This window comes from Chelonia mydas, chromosome 19 (genome assembly GCF_015237465.2).
Source record: "Chelonia mydas isolate rCheMyd1 chromosome 19, rCheMyd1.pri.v2, whole genome shotgun sequence".
NCBI classification, from domain to species: Eukaryota; Metazoa; Chordata; order Testudines; family Cheloniidae; genus Chelonia; species Chelonia mydas.
The window spans coordinates 104,627-122,299 of NC_051259.2; the positions used below are offsets into that span (position 1 = coordinate 104,627).

Here is a 17,673-nt window from a genome sequence, read left to right on the forward strand (position 1 = left end):
GAAACAAGCACAGACACCCTGGACAGTACTAAGGAGTTGTTCAACTATAGGCTGAGCAAGTGCAGAATGGTGGTAGAGTGTGCCTTTGGACCTTTAAAGGGTCGCTGGCACAGTTTACTGACTCGCTCAGACCTCAGCAAAACCAATATTCCCATTGTTATTGCTGTTTGCTGTGTGCACCACAATCTCTGTGAGAGTAAGGGGGAAGACGTTTATGGTGGGATGGGAGGTTGAGGCAAATCGCCTGGCTGCTGAATACACGCAGCCAGACACCAGGGCGATTAGAAGAGCACAGCAGGAAGCGCTGTGCATCAGAGAAGCTTTGAAAACCAGTTTCATGACTGGCCAGGGTACCGTGAGACACTTCTGTTTGTTTCTCCTTGATGAAAACTCACCCCCTTTGTTGACTTTAATTCCCTGTAAGCCACCCACCCTCCCCCCTTCGATCACAGCTTGCTTGCAAAGGAAATAAAGTCACTATCATTTAAAAACCATTTATTCTTAATTGATTGATTATAAAAATAGGGAGATAACTCACAAGGTAGCCCGGGTAGGGTGAGGGAGAAGGGTAGGAGGGAAGGAAAAGGCCACTTCAAAACTTGTTGAATGACAGTCTTCTGTTGCTTGGGCTGTCCACTGGGGTGGAGTGGTTGGGTGCCCGGAGTCTCTCCCCGCCTCCCCCCCCCGGCGCGTTCTTGGGCATCTGGGTGAGGAGGCTATGGAACTTGGGGAGGAGGGAGGGCGGTTCTATACACTGAAATGTAAGTACAATATTTTATATTCCGATTGATTTATTTTATAATGATATGGTAAAAATGAAAAAGTAAGCAATTATTCAGTAATAATGTGCTGTGACACTTTTGTATTTTTATGTCAGATTTTGTAAGCAAGTAGGTTTTAAGTGAGGTGTAACTTGAGGGCCACTGTCCTAGTGGGATCACTTGTGATTTAGGGAGGATGATAATTTCCTTTGCTTGCCCTCTAGATGGCTGTCTTGTTCTCTTCTCATAGTGTATTATGCAAAGCTGTTTTACATAGGATAGTAGGGCCAGAGATAAGTTTGTAGCCATCCACATCTTTACAACAAATAAGAATGTATAGTATGCGTGACCATGCCATTGTAACCCTGCTGCGGACAGATGTCAGCAGATAAGCCCTGTGTGTGTGTGTCACTACTCAGGGGAAAGCCCTACTTAACACTGTAGAATTTAAAACGTTTTCTGTTTTTTTTTAAAGTATGTTTTCAGTGATGATAATTGTAACGGTGTGGCTTTACCTTCTATGGCCAAAGGCCTTGGCCTGGTGAACCCTGGTTACCGAAGAGACACACCCGAGTCAAATAACATGCCTCCCTGTAAATAGTATGAGGAAGTGGAAAGGGTAAGTGGAGCTCAGAGATTGGGAGGAACTGCAGAGAAAGGGAGGGATTGCCGGAGACAGGAAGCCTGGTAGTAGTTTGGAGGAGACACCTCTGAGGGCAGAGATGAAGGCCCTGAGAGACTGATCTGTGTTGAGTTTAGTTGGAAAGCCCTGAAAAGGAGGAAGATTGACAGCAGTGGGGCTGCAGAGCAACCTCAGGCCACAAGAGTGTGCTCTGGTGGCAGCCGACTCTATGACAATAATGAAAATGGGCAACTGTTAATCCATGATCAAAAATTATGGTTCTAACAACCTGGACAACTCCTGTAATACTTCTCCATCCAAGTGTTAAGAAACACTTTTCTTTATCCGGAGAAAAAAATTGGAGCAGACTGGCAACTCTGCTAAACTACACCTTGTCCAGTTCTGGGATCCAAAATACTCAGTTCAACTCTGGATTTCATCACTCAGGTTCCTTTATTTGGCATACAGCAAAGCTACGCTGAGTTGATCAGACTCAAACTTAGAGGGTGGGTATCGGGTGTACCACACATCCAAAGTTACACAGACAACCTCTTGCTTTATATACATTTACACATTACATTGCATTTTCTATATGTTAAATCACACATTCTTGAATTGGCTTGGTCACTCTGTAGGAACCAATCCCTGTACACATGGAACTTGATCTTTACATTCCAGGTTTACCTTTTCCATAGTCCCTAACATCAGGGTGTTGCTGTTTATCTTAGCACAGACAACCTGACTCCAGCGTACCATTTGTCAGGCCTCTATTTACAACTTAATCTTCCATTCACCTTCCCAATTATGTGCACTAAGAAATGAGGCAAGTCACTTACATGAAGGCAGGCATGTACTGTGTAAGTAAGGTACTGTGTACCAAGGGCCAGGTATGTATGATTGAAGGTTGGTCACCTCCCTGTTGTAAGAGGTGAAGCTGTATTCTTACAGAATTCCTCTTCTCTTGGATTTAAATTATACAAAAGCTTTCTGTCAGTGAGAATATTGTCCACTTTAGTCACTGGCGTAATGTTCTTGCTGCCGAAAACTGCAGAGACCACCAACCATAGTTTATTTGGAATCTCAAACTGATTCGAACCTGGTTCTTCACAGCACAAAGAGTGATGAATTAATCATTGTGTCATCTCCAATTCCCTCTAAAAGCCTCTCTTTCCAGGCGATGACTATTTCCTGATAACAAACCAAATAAAAAAATAAGTTTTTTCAGGATTTTCTATATTAGATGTTTCCATCTATCTCATGGATATAATGTAACCTAGAACAAAAGAGAACCACATTTTTCTGTATTTTAAAATATTGCCAAATATGAACAGTTTTAACTATAAAGGTGATAGTGAATGTTACTTTAAAACTTTTGGATTTAATTTTCAACAAAATATTACTGTACCACTTAAAATCAATGCAGACCATAGAACATATACACATCTTCAAGGGGACCCTCTGGATGTGGTTTTCGGTTACTAGAAAATCTGCAAAGCATCTCACGTAGACTTGGGATGGGGTCATGTAGAATAAAACTTACCTGAACCTACACTAAAATTGAACCTTTTTGTAGTTTTAGATAAGTTTAGTTTACTTAACCTCCTTCATTTTCTTTCTTTCTCTCTCTCTCTCTCTCTCTTTCTCTCTGCGCCTTTTCTGGCTCTGACTGGAAATGGAAAAAAAATACCATGAGAGAGTGTTTTTGCAATATTTCTAGTTCAGTCTGAAACAGGAGGTCCCAGAATATTTTCTCACAAGATTTATGGCTTGATTTTGCAAATATGAGGTTTAAATTAACTCTTGATTCCTGTGGACGTTTGTCTATCACCAATGATCTCTTAGAGGGTGATCATTGTACCCTAAATAGATCTTTAAGAAGTTCAACAGGTTTAAGAGAAGTATGATTCAAGAGTTTATATGAAAAGAGTCAGTGGTTTTAGAGCCACGCTACCAAGCTGTTGTGACTACTTATATGTTATGGGTATTACTAAGGCACTGATCACCTTGGTATTTAAGTGCTTATAATAACATTTAGCACTTATTTAGTGCTTTAGCTAATAAAGCCTCACAACGCCTCTGTGCAGTAGATGGATATCTAAATGTCACTTTGTGTGTTTTATCAATGGTGAGAATGAAGAACAGCAGTTTTGACCTGTCCAAGTCCTCACAGCATGTCAGTGGCAGAGCTACATGTGCTCTTAGACCCTTGCTGGGGCTCTATTATCTTTTCCAGTTTATACAGGATTATAGGGGGACAATGTGTATCGCCGTCTGCCAGCGTCCAGTCTGCTCCCGTTCCCTAAGCAAAGACCTCTGACTGTGTGGAAATGTCTCTTAAGGGGGAGGACCGTACTACAGATATTTAGATACAACTGCTGTTTATGTGGTGAGCTTTATGGAGCAGGCACCAGTCATAGGTGATGAGCATGGTATAAAGCCCTGGCCAAAAATCTAAAAAATTGAGTTTAAAGTTAGGATCTTAAGTCCTTATTTAGGCTCAGAATGTAATGGGCCTCATTTTCGAAAGTGCAATGAATGGGAGCTTCTGGCTGCTCAGCACTTTGAAAATCAGCCTTTTTTTAATGTGTGTAAAGAAATGTATAATGAACTGTGTTAAATAGATTAGGGCTATCAATTAATCGGAGTTAATGCATGTGATTAATGTAAAACAAATTAACTGGATTTAAAAAATAGTTGCAATTAATCGCAGTTTTAATCGCACTATTAATAAAAATACCAATTTAAATGTATTATAAATATTTTTGAATGTTTTTCTGCATTTTGAAATATATTGATTTCAATTACAACACAAAATACAAAGTGTGCACTACTCCCTTTATATTATTTTTTATTTAAAATATTTGCACTGTAAAAGAAGATAATCAAAATAAATAGTTTTTTCAATTCACCTCATACAGTTACTGTAGTGCAATCTCTTTATTGTGAAAGTGCAACTTACATATGTAGAATTTTTTTAACATAACTACACTCAAAACCAAAACAAAAAACTTCAGAGCCTACAAGTTGAAGCATGAAGGGCATACAAATGTTTAACATATCTAGCATGTAAATACCTTACAATGCCGGCTACAACAGTGCCACACGAATGTCTGTTCTCACTTTCAGGTGTCATTGTAAAAAAGCTGGAAGCATTATCTCCCGTAAATGTAAACAAACTTGATTGTCTTAACAATTGGCTGAACAAGAAGTAGGACTGAGTGGACTTGTAAAAGGTGAATTGAAAAATACTATTTCTTTTGTTTATCTTTTTTACAGTGCAAATATTTTAAATAAAAAATAATATAAAGTGAGCATTGTAAACTTTGTATTCTTGTTGTAATTGAAATCATAGAATCATAGAATCATAGAATATCAGGGTTGGAAGGGACCCCAGAAGGTCATCTAGTCCAACCCCCTGCTCAAAGCAGGACCAAGTCCCAGTTAAATCATCCCAGCCAGGGCTTTGTCAAGCCTGACCTTAAAAACCTCTAAGGAAGGAGATTCTACCACCTCCCTAGGTAACGCATTCCAGTGTTTCACCACCCTCTTAGTGAAAAAGTTTTTCCTAATATCCAATCTAAACCTCCCCCATTGCAACTTGAGACCATTACTCCTCGTTCTGTCATCTGCTACCATTGAGAACAGTCTAGAGCCATCCTCTTTGGAACCCCCTTTCAGGTAGTTGAAAGCAGCTATCAAATCCCCCCTCATTCTTCTCTTCTGCAGACTAAACAATCCCAGCTCCCTCAGCCTCTCCTCATAAGTCATGTGCTCTAGACCCCTAATCATTTTTGTTGCCCTTCGCTGGACTCTTTCCAATTTATCCACATCCTTCAATCAATATATATGAAAATGTAGAAAAACATCCAAAAATATTTATAATAAATTTAAATTGGTATTCTGTTATTGTTCTGTTATTGTTTAACAGCGCAATTAAAACTGCGATTAATCGTGACTATTTTCTTATCTTGAGATTATTTTTTAAATCATTTGACAGCCGTAAAATAAATTCATATTAAATAATGTTAGAGAAGTAGATATGTATTTAAGAGTGTTATAAGAAAATATAAAAGGGAACTTTTCTGCTCTCTGTAAGCGTCTTGTTGACACAGCTTTTAAAACTCTTCTGAAACAATTTCAAATGTTGTAAAAATCAGAGTTGGTTTGTGTCTTATCTGGCGTGGATTCTTTGTGTAGTTAACAGGGCAAAGCAAATCAGACAAATGTGTGATTTAATAGTCAGGTGTAGATTTCACTGGTATGACAGACTAAGGAGGATGGATATTGACTGACTGCAGAACTAGCCAACCAGTAACTTCAAGGTCATAAGCTTGTCTCTTCCACCAACAGAAGTTGGTCCAGTAAAAGATATTACCTCACCCACTTTGTCTCTGTAATAACCTGGGACCAATATGGCTACAACAACACTGCAAACAAGAAACAGATAAGTAAGAATAAGACAGCTGTTGTAAGAAATAATGGAATACATGAAAGCAATGAAAATGAGTAAGGAGGAGGATAGCAATGACTAATAAAGATAGGGAGGTACCAATTAGTTTTATCAGGATAAGTAAAAATGCATCCGTTAAAAGGATTTTGGGTTAGTGTGTATGAAAATATATCTTGAACAGAATATTTATAGATTAGGTAGTTTTAATTATTTGCACCAGTGTGGTGATGTGAGACAAGATATATAAAGGATGCATGTTTAAAAAAGGGGGGAGTTGTGGAGCAATGCAGGCTCCTCACCAGATCAAACCAGCATAGAGCTGATGAAGATAGAAATAGCCTGTTTACGCCCCAGAACTGGGTAAAGAGCAGGATAGCTTTCTGATCAGTTTGCTTTACTTATGCTTTACGGTTGATTAAGGTGGCATTATATTGTCCTAAAATTTTTCTTATTAAAGCTTTAAACTAAGTTAAGCTTTTTAAGTTAAAAATGTTAAGCTTTTTAACTGCTGTGGTTTTGCTTTCCCCCAAGTGCCTAAATAAGGACTTAGGAGCCTAACTTTAGGTTTCTACTTTTGAGGCTTTTGGCCTGGATCTTGGCTTCCTAACCTTCTGTAAATCACATGGATGGTGAGTACAAATAAAAGGTTTAGAAAAGACATAGTAACAGTCTGGGGTGACATCTTGGCCCAGCTGGAGTCAATGGGAGTTTTGTTTCAGAGTGGTAGTCAAGTTAGTCTGTATCAGCAAAAACAACGAGGAGTTCTTGTGGCACCTTACAGACTAACAAATTTATTTGGGCATAAGCTTTTGTGGGCTAAAACCAACTTCGTCAGATGCATGGAGTGGAATATAAAGTAAGGAGTTCTGTCACTGTCTTTAAGGAGATCAGAACTTTCACCCTTGGTATTTAGGCATAATATTCCACCCTCTGTTATTCCTCATCACCTCTTTGAAGTAATGACATGGGTTTAACTGAGGCAGTGCTTGCTTTGAGCTGGGCTGTTCTAATGAATGCATCATGAAGTTTTGAGTTACTTGTAGGCAGTAGAATTCAAACATTTGAATTGTTTGTAAATGTCTTCCAAATTTTGCTCGCATTGTTTGTATTGTTGTTCTGTAATGAAGAAAATTAGCTATCACAGTGTTCGAGAGTTCATTTGGCTTCATGTAATAAGAGCATTAAATCTGTATGGAATGTGAGAGCTGGCTCTACCCTCTCATATGTACTGCAGTGGCCTCAGATAAGTACAAAAGAAGAGAGTTCTGTTATTGTTGTGGTAAAAATAGAGTTCATAACAAAAATGTAAATACTTCGGTGATTTCAGTATGCTTTTTGGTTTGTTTTTAAAATTCTTATATGCGGTAACATCTGGGTGAAGTAATTTTATTTCTTCATAGTCTTCTCTCAAAATTAACTATTTTCACAAATAGTAGACTGTGACATAGTGGTATACTCCTTTGGACCCTACCACTAATCCTGTAATGTTAATATGTATCTGTACGAGTAACTCCATAAGAAACCGAACACGGAGGCAATTAAATGAGCTCACAGCTAATATGATATCAAAAATACATAAATAAAAATTTACTGTCTGGAAAAGAGGCTTTTTTTCCCAGTGAGTTCTGAAGGGGAGATGGTTAAAATGATCAAGCATCCTACTACAGTGAGGAGAGATGCCAACTTCCACAAGCATCAATAATTAGCTCATACTGATAAGAGTTGACTGATTTAGTCTGCCTCTCCTGCATACAGTAGGTCATAATATAAGAGATAAGCAGTTATGCTCACTCCATGATTAGAGATGAATCATGTTGTTTGAAAAATCATGATGTAAAATATTCAGTGATCTTATCAGTCATTCATAATAACTTCTATGTCATTCAGACTTTTTGTGGAAAAGAGCAAAGTAATTGGTATCCATCACAGGCACTACTGTTAAGATCACAAATTCCATGACAGTACTGCACTTTAACGGCAGGTTTCAGAGTAGCAGCCGTGTTAGTCTGTATCCGCAAAAAGAAAAGGAGGACTTGTGACACCTTAGAGACTAACAAATTTATTTGAGCAAATAAATTTATTAGTCTCGAAGGTGCCACAAGAACTCCTTTTCTTTTTGCACTTTAATGGGTCTGTCAACTTAACTTAGCCTGTAATAAATCACAGCACATAAGTCTTAATGAGTAAATGAATTTATGATTGAATAAGTTAATTGTAAAATTTCACACAGAACAGTAATTGTTGCAGAACTCTATTTGGGACAGAAAGTTTAACTGTGAATATCTTGAGTGTTCCCATGCAATTAAGCTACACAAGCATGAAAGCAATGAGGTGGTAATAGATGTGCAGTCAATAAAAAACTAACAAAAGAACCATAAGACCTAGAAAATCTTAGAACGTCCTTCATGGTTTATGTTTGACTTTCTTAGTTGATATGTAAAGAATGCTTTTATTTACAGTAGATGATCTTGAAATTTCAGCTTATTTAATGGATTCCAAGGCCAGAAGGGACCATTGTGACCTCTTGTCTAACACAGTCCATAGAATTTCCCCAAAACAATTTCTAGAGCAGATATTTTAGAAGAACATTTCTAACCAAAGAGACTGTTTGGAGAAATGGAAAAACTGACTTTCTGTCAATCTTGCAAAGATGCATGTAGCTTAGCAGTCTGTGAACTATGTTGTAAAAAGCTTGAAAATGCCAGGGAGAGAGGGAGGTTACGGAATTACTGACTGTGCCTCTGCCTTGGTGTTGATAGTACTCTCACTCGTCAGAAGCAGCTGCTATGTAAGCAGCCGCCTCTGAAAAGAGAGTGGGATCATTCAAACATGTCAGATATAAGCTAACAAAAAAACCTGAGATTTTTTTCCTTGCTCTTAGTTTGAAAAATAGAAAACGTTTTTCAAGGCAGCAGAACACAACCACATTTCCATTCACATAGTGAAAAAGTTAGTATCGAGTGGGGATCTTAAAATCTGACTTCTCTACACCAGGCGTTTACTTTTATTTTCTTTTATTTGCTGTTTGATGGATTATTGCATAATATTAAGAAAACAATATATAGAACTCATAGGTACTGGAACTAGGGGTACTGAGGGTGATGGTGCACCCACTGGCTTGAAGTGGTTTCTGTCCTATACAGGGTTTACAGTTTGGTTCAGTGGCTCTCAGCATCAGCACTATAAAAATTGTCCCAGCACCATTGACAGAACTATGTTTCTATTTATTGTTTGTGATGCTGCATTTGGTTTCAGATTATACTTGGTAAAAGAGATCCTATAATAATAGAGCTTAGTTCAGTGCATTAGTTTCGTTCTAAATTGTATTGTTCTGAATTGTGTTTCTGCTTGATGAGATTTTTCCCAAATGTTATTCAATTAAAAAAACCCACAAGTTAATGAAGGTTTCGGATGAGAATTTGGTTAGGCAAGTTCAAGTTCAACACCCAGTTCAAGTATTTATAGAGTTATATTCCCACAGCAGCATTGTTGGTTTCTTTGTGCTTAGATGATGCTTTGTGTTACTGAATAATCTGATTGATGTACGTCTTTATGTGTATGGTGATTAAATTAATTTTTATTTTCTCTAATTTTTCTGCATTTAAACTTACAACTTTAACATTCAATTAATATAATACCTTACTTTGAATTGTCCAATTTATTTGGGGGAGGGGGGATTAAAAGGGAAAGGAATAAAAGAGGGAAAACTACTGATTACACATTGGAATATCAGTATCCAAGGGCCAAGTTCTACTCCCATTGACTTTAGTGGGAACAGGATTGGCGCCAAAAGACTTAAATAACAAATAAAGGGTTAGCCATATTTATGATTTTTTCATCCCAGCAAGAAACTGAATCAGAGAAGGTATCGCAAAGCAAAAAGGTTACATATTGAGCTAAAGCTAAATCAAATTTCTGTTAGGCATAAGTTCTTTTTGAGGCCTTTAAGCAATAGGGCAGTACACAGAAGACATTCATGATCTACATATTCATTTTTTAAAATGTCATCTTGTTGAAATACAGACCAAGCCCAGATTTCCGTAGCTTTCAAAACCAGGTGAGAGCAAACGCGTTCAGACCAGCTCAACCATAAATTATTTCCTCTCTCTGGATAAAACTTCTTCTGGCTCCTATAGTCTTTCCATTTCATTATGTGCTTCTGTATTTGCAATATGATTTTTTCAATTTGTCATAACATAGACTTTAGAATTCTATAAGCCGCATGCTGTGGAGGGTTGTTTTGGCAGGATAAGGGCACTGCACTGTGCTCCCCCTTAGTAATAGGTCCACAACCTTTAAAAAATATAGATACACTTTACTGGACTGCTGTTATCTAGTGGACTAAATACAAGTGTCAAAAATCTGGCTTTTCTGGCAGAACTCACGGAATAACCTTGAACAAGTTATTTAATGTTTCTGTGCCTCATTTTCACCATATCCAGAAACCTATTCAGGTCTTAAAAACTGCTGGATACCCCTCACTCATATTTGTCTGTCTCCTTCATGTGAAGTCCTCTAGAATCCCTTCAAACTCTGAAACTGATCAGATATCAGGAAGTTTGAACACACTTGCAGGCTCGTGCATATTCAGATTAGTAAGGAGACCAGTGTGCGGTATAGTGGATCCTTATGTAAAGTAACACTCAGAAAACTTTTTGATGCAGACGAATGTTTTTTCATACTTGTCTAACTCAAAAACAGCTGGAGGATTTTCTTCACAATTTAAAAAAAAACAATTTCAGGTTTGATCTAGGGCTAAACATGGGAAATTTCAGACTGAAACAGAAATGTCTGAGAACATTATGAACATCTAAAACAGTTGTTTACGTGGAATGGTCAACTCACTGGTAATTGTGGTGTTTTGATTATATCAATGAGATAAATAATTTGTCACATTCCCTGTTACAAGAGGCTGTGAAGAAAAATGAAGGTCAGAACATTTAGCTGATTGTATTGAATTCTACCATAAATTTAAAAAGTGGGTTTCTTGATGCATAATGGGTGGATTTAGGCCCCAGTCTATTAATCCGATCCAGTCAGGTGGACGCTTGTGTACCTGTACTGCCACTTTAACTTTGTTGGCCTCTGTTCAGGTTCAAGATTCTAGTATGCCTTTAGAGATCCAACTGAAGAATGTGGACATTATTTTGGCTGGATTGGGAGACACATAAACTGGAGTGGGGGAAACAGAAGTGCGACAACTTAGTGGTCATTCACAACATTTTGTAAAAGTCTGGTGTGCAAGACAGACTGTTCCCAGGATCAGACAAATTTAAAAGGTTAAACGGGGTCACCCAGGTAATTATAGCCCTGTCAGTCTCACATCGATCCTGGGCAAGATAATGGAGAGGCTGGTACGGGACTTAATTAATAAAGAATTAAAGGAGGTTAATATAATTAATGCCAATCAGCATGGGTTTATGGAAAAATAGATCCTGTCAGACTAACTAGATATCTTTTTTTGATGAGATCACAAGTTTGGTTGATAAAGGTAATAGTGTTGATGTAATAGTTTAATTAAAATTATAAAAGGGTAAAATTAACATGGCACACATTAAATGCATTAAAAGCTGACTAACTTATAGGTCACAAAATTAGAGAGACAAGGTGGGCGAGGTAATATCTTTTATCGGACCAACTTTTGTGGGTGAGAGAGACAAGCTTTCGAGCTACACAGAGCTCTTCTTCAGGTCTGGGAAAGGTACTCATAGTGTCACAGCTAAATACAAGATCAAACAATCTTGGCTCTCTAATATCCTGGGACTGACACAGCTACAACAACACTGCATAGGTCACAAAATGTATTTGTAAATGGGAAATTATCACTGAAGGGATGTGTTTCCAACAGGGTCCTGCAATGGTTGCTTCTTGGTCCTACACTATGCAACATTTTTATTAATGACCTGGAAGAAAACATAAAATTATCACTGATAAAGTTTGCAGATTAGACAAATATTGGGGGTGATGGTAAAAAATGAAGAGAACAAGTCACTGATTCAGAGTTATCTGGATCACTTGGTCAACTGGATGCAAGCAAACAGTATGTGCATTAATGTGGCTAAATGTAAATATATACATCTAGGAATGAAGAATGTACGCCATGTTTACAGGATTGGAGACTCTATCCTGTGAAGCAGTGACTCTGAAAAAGATTTGGGAGGATGGGGTGGATAAGCAGCTGAACATGAGCTCCTAGTGTGACACTGTGGCCAAAAGAACTAATGCAATTCTGGGGTGCATAAACGGGAATTTTGAGTAAGAGTAGAGAGTTTATTTTACCTCTGTATTTGGCACTGCTGCAACCACTGCTGTAACTAGTTATGGTGTCCACAGTTTCAAGAAGGATATTTATAAATTGGAGAATGTTCAGAGAAGAGCCCCGAGAATGATTAAAGGATTAGGAAACATGCCTTACAGTGATAGAATGAAAGAGCTTAATCTATTTAGTTTAACAAAAAGAAGGTGAAGGGATGACTTGATTACAGTCTATAAGTATCTACATAGGGAACAAATATTTAATAATGGGCTCTTCAGTGAAGTAGATAAAGGTGTAATACGATCCAGTGGCTAGAAGTTGAAGCTAGACAAATTCAGACTGGAAATTAGGCATAAATTATTAACAGTGAGAGTAATTAACTGTTGGAACAATTTACCAAGGGTTTTGATGGATCCTCCATCACTGACAATTTTTAAATCAAAATTAGAAATTTTTTCTAAAAAATCTGCTCTAGGAATTATTTTGGGCACATTCCCTGGTCTGTGTTAGAGAGGAGGTCAAACTAGATGATCACAATGATCCCTTCTGGCCTTGGAAGTTATTAATATGAATCTGTGAACCTGGCCAAAACTTAAACTACCAGTAACCCAGGCTTGCATTACAGGGGAAGGAGAAGTATTAACTTTTGCTAGCAATAGTAGTTTTTGAACAATTTCTCCAGTATATTAGACCTTTTTCTTTTATCAGCAGGCAAGTAAAAATAACCAGGCATAACTGCATAGATAGCAGAAAGTAAAAGCCATAGACCACTGAGTTTTCTTGTGTATATAATAATCAATGATGCCAGCCAGAATATCAGCAGAGTAGTGGATCTTGTTTCAGAACAATACAACAACAAATGCAATTGGTTAGAACTCTAGTACATTTAATGAAATGTGTTAAAAATATTAAACCTTCCCTTGCCAATATGCATGATTTTTACAAGAAAATGATCTGTTTTAAAAAATGCTTTTATTTTTTCTTCCTCTGTGAAAGATGCATATCAATAACATGCTGAACTGACTATACATAAAGTGCTATCATATGCACAAAGTAAACAAATGATAGCTATCTGAGTTGTAACTTGTAACGATTAAAAATATCTGAAAAGGTTTAAAGTTGTGTGATTCTTTTTTTTTTAAAATGTCCATGGTGCCTCCTCAAGACTCTAGTGACACAGTATCCATAAAAGGAGTTTCCACTTGTCATGAGGTTTGTTGAAATGGAGTTTTTTCTTATCAATTTGAGCAGTTATGAAATCCTTTCCTTGAGTTACTGCTCAGAGATGTGCAGAAGCATCAACAGCAGCGTGTCTCAAGCAGCAGAAGTGGCATTATTAGGAGGAACAGTGTTGAGCTGTTTGTTCATAAATCAGCTGTTTCTGTCCATACACAGGGATGCTTTTATTATTTGATTAAGACAGGGCACAAAGAAGTATGCAGTGAGACCTAAGATTTTTATAAAGTCAAAAAGCTATATCAATATTTTAAATGCATATGAAGTTCACACAATGTAAAACAACTATGATTTCCTTCACTTTAGTTGATTAGTAGTGAATTTCTAGCTGAATAGATAAATTAGGTGAAAAGGCAAATTATGGTATATTTGAGAACAATTTATTTACCAGTTTAAAACAATCCTAATCTGATGCAATCCTAAAATTGTATCTAATATAGTCCTGAAATCACATCACAGGGCAGGCTAGAGGGGAACAAATCGGCACTGAGGAATACATGATACTGACTGGAGACAGAGCACAATAGAAACTATGTGATCAAAACAGAATTTCCAGTCATAACTTTAAGAGAAATTCAGTTTCCCTCTCTCTCTTCCCCTCCACCCCACTATAGTTAAATATTTCACCTAAAGCAGAACTGTTCATAAAAACTGAAGTTGTGACATTATCAAATGTCCTTCTTCCTGTGTTTTATTTATGTTCACAGTATATTTAGTCTAAGAGGTTTTCTCAGTTTACTGCTTACAACAGTTATCTTCAGTTGTGACGTCACTCTTGTCTTCACCACAGATTTGGCTATGCGGCATGCTTCTCAGCACATCTGGGCTGAGCCTTTAATGCTGACTTGCAGATGCTAGACCTTATGTGGTTGTCATTCAGGCTTTCTGCTGAAGAATATCATTTTATGTTCTCCTTTATGGAGTCTATTGTTTCTTTTGTATTCGAACTCTGCATTGTAAATGTTACGGGCAGTGCTATTTGCTCATTCTTTGTTTTGTGTATAGATACTGAAACGATCTGTTTGTCCTGAAATATATCTGCGGTAGCTATGACCAGCACAGTTAATAAATGAGTTAATTTCATTAATCCTTGGACCACCATTTGTATGCTAAAGATGGTGAGCATTTATTGTGTACTTTTATCAGTCCTGGAGACAAAGGAGTTTAACTGCCAGTCTCCAGGCTCTGGGGAAAACATGCTATGAAATGGCTGTTGTACATTTTCATGACTTTATTTTCTCTGCTGTCCTCACCAAGTTGCCATGAAAATGAGTTTTTTGGAGAGATGTCAGTAAAATTTGAAGTATGCTACATCCTATGACAGTGTTCACTATTAGTGCCCACTCTTATACCTGTAGGTGGTGTAAATGGAAAGTGCCAAGTTGCTTATATATTCAATGGTGGTAATTTCTTTAGCTGTAGCCCCTTCTCTAGGCTTTCTGCTACAGGTGTTGATCTAATTCAGGGGTTCTCAAACTTCATTGCACTGTGACCCTCTTCTGACAACAAATATCACTACATGACCACCCCAGGAGGGGGGACCGAAGCCTGAGCCCCGCTGCCTCAGGTAGGGGGGCCAAAGCCCAAGCCCTGGTGCCCCAGGCAGGAAGGCCAAAGTTTAAGCCCCAGGGCTTCAGCCCCAGGCAAGGAGCCTGTAGCCCAAGCCCCACCGCCCAGGGCTGAAGCCAAAGCCTGAGCCCTGCCTTGGGCTTTGGCCCTGGATGGTGGGGCTCGGGCTTCGGCTTTGGCCCCGGGCCCCAGCAAGTCTGCCAGCCCCGGTGACCCCAATAAAACAGGATCGTGGCCCACTTTGGGGTCCCGTCCCACAGTTGAATTGGTACTTCTTGAATTCTTTTTACGTACAGTACTTTGAAACCTAAATATTTGCATTAACTTTGACTAACCGAAGGTTAATATAACCTCTCTAGTCTGAATTTCTTAATATTTTTCAGTGTAATAGATTGTGGCTCTGGGGAAAACATGCTATTTTTCTGAATTTGTTTTACCTTCCTGCATAAGTGTGAGAATGAAAACCTGTTGATAGATCAGTATATATTCCTATTTCATTTATATTTATATTAAGGCTAATTTATATTTGTTTTTAGAGATCCATATAACTTTATGGAGCAGCCCAGGGAGTACAAGTCTGGTCCATTTTAACAAAAGGTCAGCAGTACTTTTTATTTATTTGTAGCATGATACAGTGTGAACTTACTTTATTTGAAACTAAATTCTTTTTCACTTTTTCAGAATTTTCCAGTGGGCAGAAATTTATATTTGTTCTTTTATCCTTTAAAAGTTTTCTGCAATCTACACTAAAATAATGTTGATAGCAGGATTGAGTTGTTTGGAGGAAGGGACAATATTTACACATTATTTCCCTACCTCCCACCCCAATCTGAAGGATAAATTACAGCTGAGAAAGAAAGGATGATCTTATGCTTAACTCATTGGATAGGGAGCTATGGGATCTGGATTCCATGTGTAGATTTGGGGAAGTCACTTTATCTCTCTGCTCAGTTCCTCATCTGTAAAATGGGGATTATCATACTTTCTTTTTGTGTTATCTTTTTAGATTGCAAACTCTCCAGGAGAAGGGGAGTTACTAAGCATTATGTACACCAGCTAATACAATGAGATTCTGACCTTGGTTGGGGCCTCTAGGTGCTACTGGCATATAAATAATAAAACTCTCTATAAAAAAAAGTTGTAATTTTGTGAAACAACTATTTTGATGACTTTACCTTTCCCCTCTCACCACCAGTGTTACAAGATTATTGAAATAAGCATGAACTGGATAAAGGGGTGTATATCTGATAGCTAATGAGTGCAAATCAAACAAGCTGTGCTGTCATACTTCAGTTGTTGATACCCACCTCATCAGTAGTGCCCTGCCAACTTCACAGTCCATTTTGGTCAATTTCAAGATCATAGGATTTAAAAAAATCATAAATGTCATGATTTCAGCTATTTAAATCTTAAATTTCACGGCGCTGTAATTGTAGGGGCCCTGACCCAAAAAGGAGTTTTGAGGGGGTTCAAAGGTTATTGTAAGGGGGGGGGGGTTACAGTACTGCTACCCTTACTTCTGCATTGCTGCTCGTGGCGATACTGCTTTCAGAGCTGAGCGTCTGGAGAGCGGTGGCTGCTGGCCGGGAGCCCAGCTCTGAAGGCAGAGTCGCCACGAGCAGCAGCGCAGAAGTAAGGATGGCATGGTATGGTATTGCCATCCTTACTTCTGCACTGCTGCTGCCTTCAGAGCTGGGCCTTCAGTCAGCAGCCGCCTCTGTCCGGCCACCCAGCTTTGAAGACAGCAGTGCAGAAATAAGAGTGGCATGGTATGACTTACTTCTGCACTGCTGCTGCCAGGGCACAGCCTTCAGAGCTGGATGCCCGACCAACGACTGCCGTTCTCTGGCTGCCGAGCTCTGAAGTCAGCGCAGAAGTAAGGGTGGCAATACCATGACCCACCTAAAATAACTTTGTGACCCCCCCCCCCCCCCCCCGCAACTTCGTTTTGGGTCAGGACCCCCAATTTGAGAAACACTGGTCTCTCCCATGAAATCTGTATAGTACAGGGTAAAAGTACACAAAAGACCAGATTTCACGGTGGGAGACCAGATTTCACAGTCCGTGAGGCATTTTTCATGGCCGTGAATTTGGTAGGGCCCTACTCATCAGTAACTGCAGCACAATCTGCTCAGACTGAGTAGGTTGTGAATTGGCTCTGAGCCTTGGAGAATGTGGAGCTTTCACATTTAAAAACTTCTCTGGACCAATTTAATAAACTTCTACGATCTCTAGCTTATCAATATTTTTAATTCCAAAATATTTTCTCTTAAGAAATATACCATAGCTGAAGGATTTAAGACTGTTTGTTTAAATATTGAAGAAAAAAGTTCATACTGGGCAATGGATTTTACCCATCCTGATTTTTGTCCCCCCCCCCCCCCCCCCCCCCGACCTTACCAACTTGCATACCACATTTCTCCATTTATTCTACTGGTCTTGGAATTATTAAATACCATTAATTAATTTTTCTGATTAGCAGACTCTCATATAATTTAAATGAAAGATTGATATTCTAATCCCCTAACTCAGTGGTTCCCAAACTTGTTCCACTGCTTGTGCAGGGAAAGCCGCTGGTGGGCCGGCCGGTTTGTTCACCTCCCGTGTCCGCAGGTTCGGCCGATCGTGGCTCTCAGTGGCTGTGGTTCGCTGCTCCAGGCCAATGGGAGCTGTTGGAAGTGGCGGCCAGTATGTTTCCTGGCCCGTGCCGCTTCCCGCAGCCCCCATTGGTCTGGAGCAGCGAACCGTAGCCCCTTGGAGCCGCGATCGGACGAAACTG

General features: G+C 38.8%; 1 protein-coding gene across 3 annotated transcripts in view; it reads left to right on the forward strand.

The window, feature by feature from the left end:
- Window positions 1–17,673, forward strand: part of LOC119563996 — a 371,151-nt gene that overhangs the window by 12,466 nt on the left and 341,012 nt on the right. Inside the window, exon 3 of one of the 3 annotated variants that reach the window (XR_006286514.1) lies at window positions 15,431–15,491. The exons of the other annotated variants lie outside the window; for them this stretch is intronic. The gene's annotated coding sequence lies outside the window, so the exon portion shown is untranslated. The remainder of the gene's footprint in view (window positions 1–15,430; window positions 15,492–17,673) is intronic. 3 annotated transcript variants of the gene reach the window in all.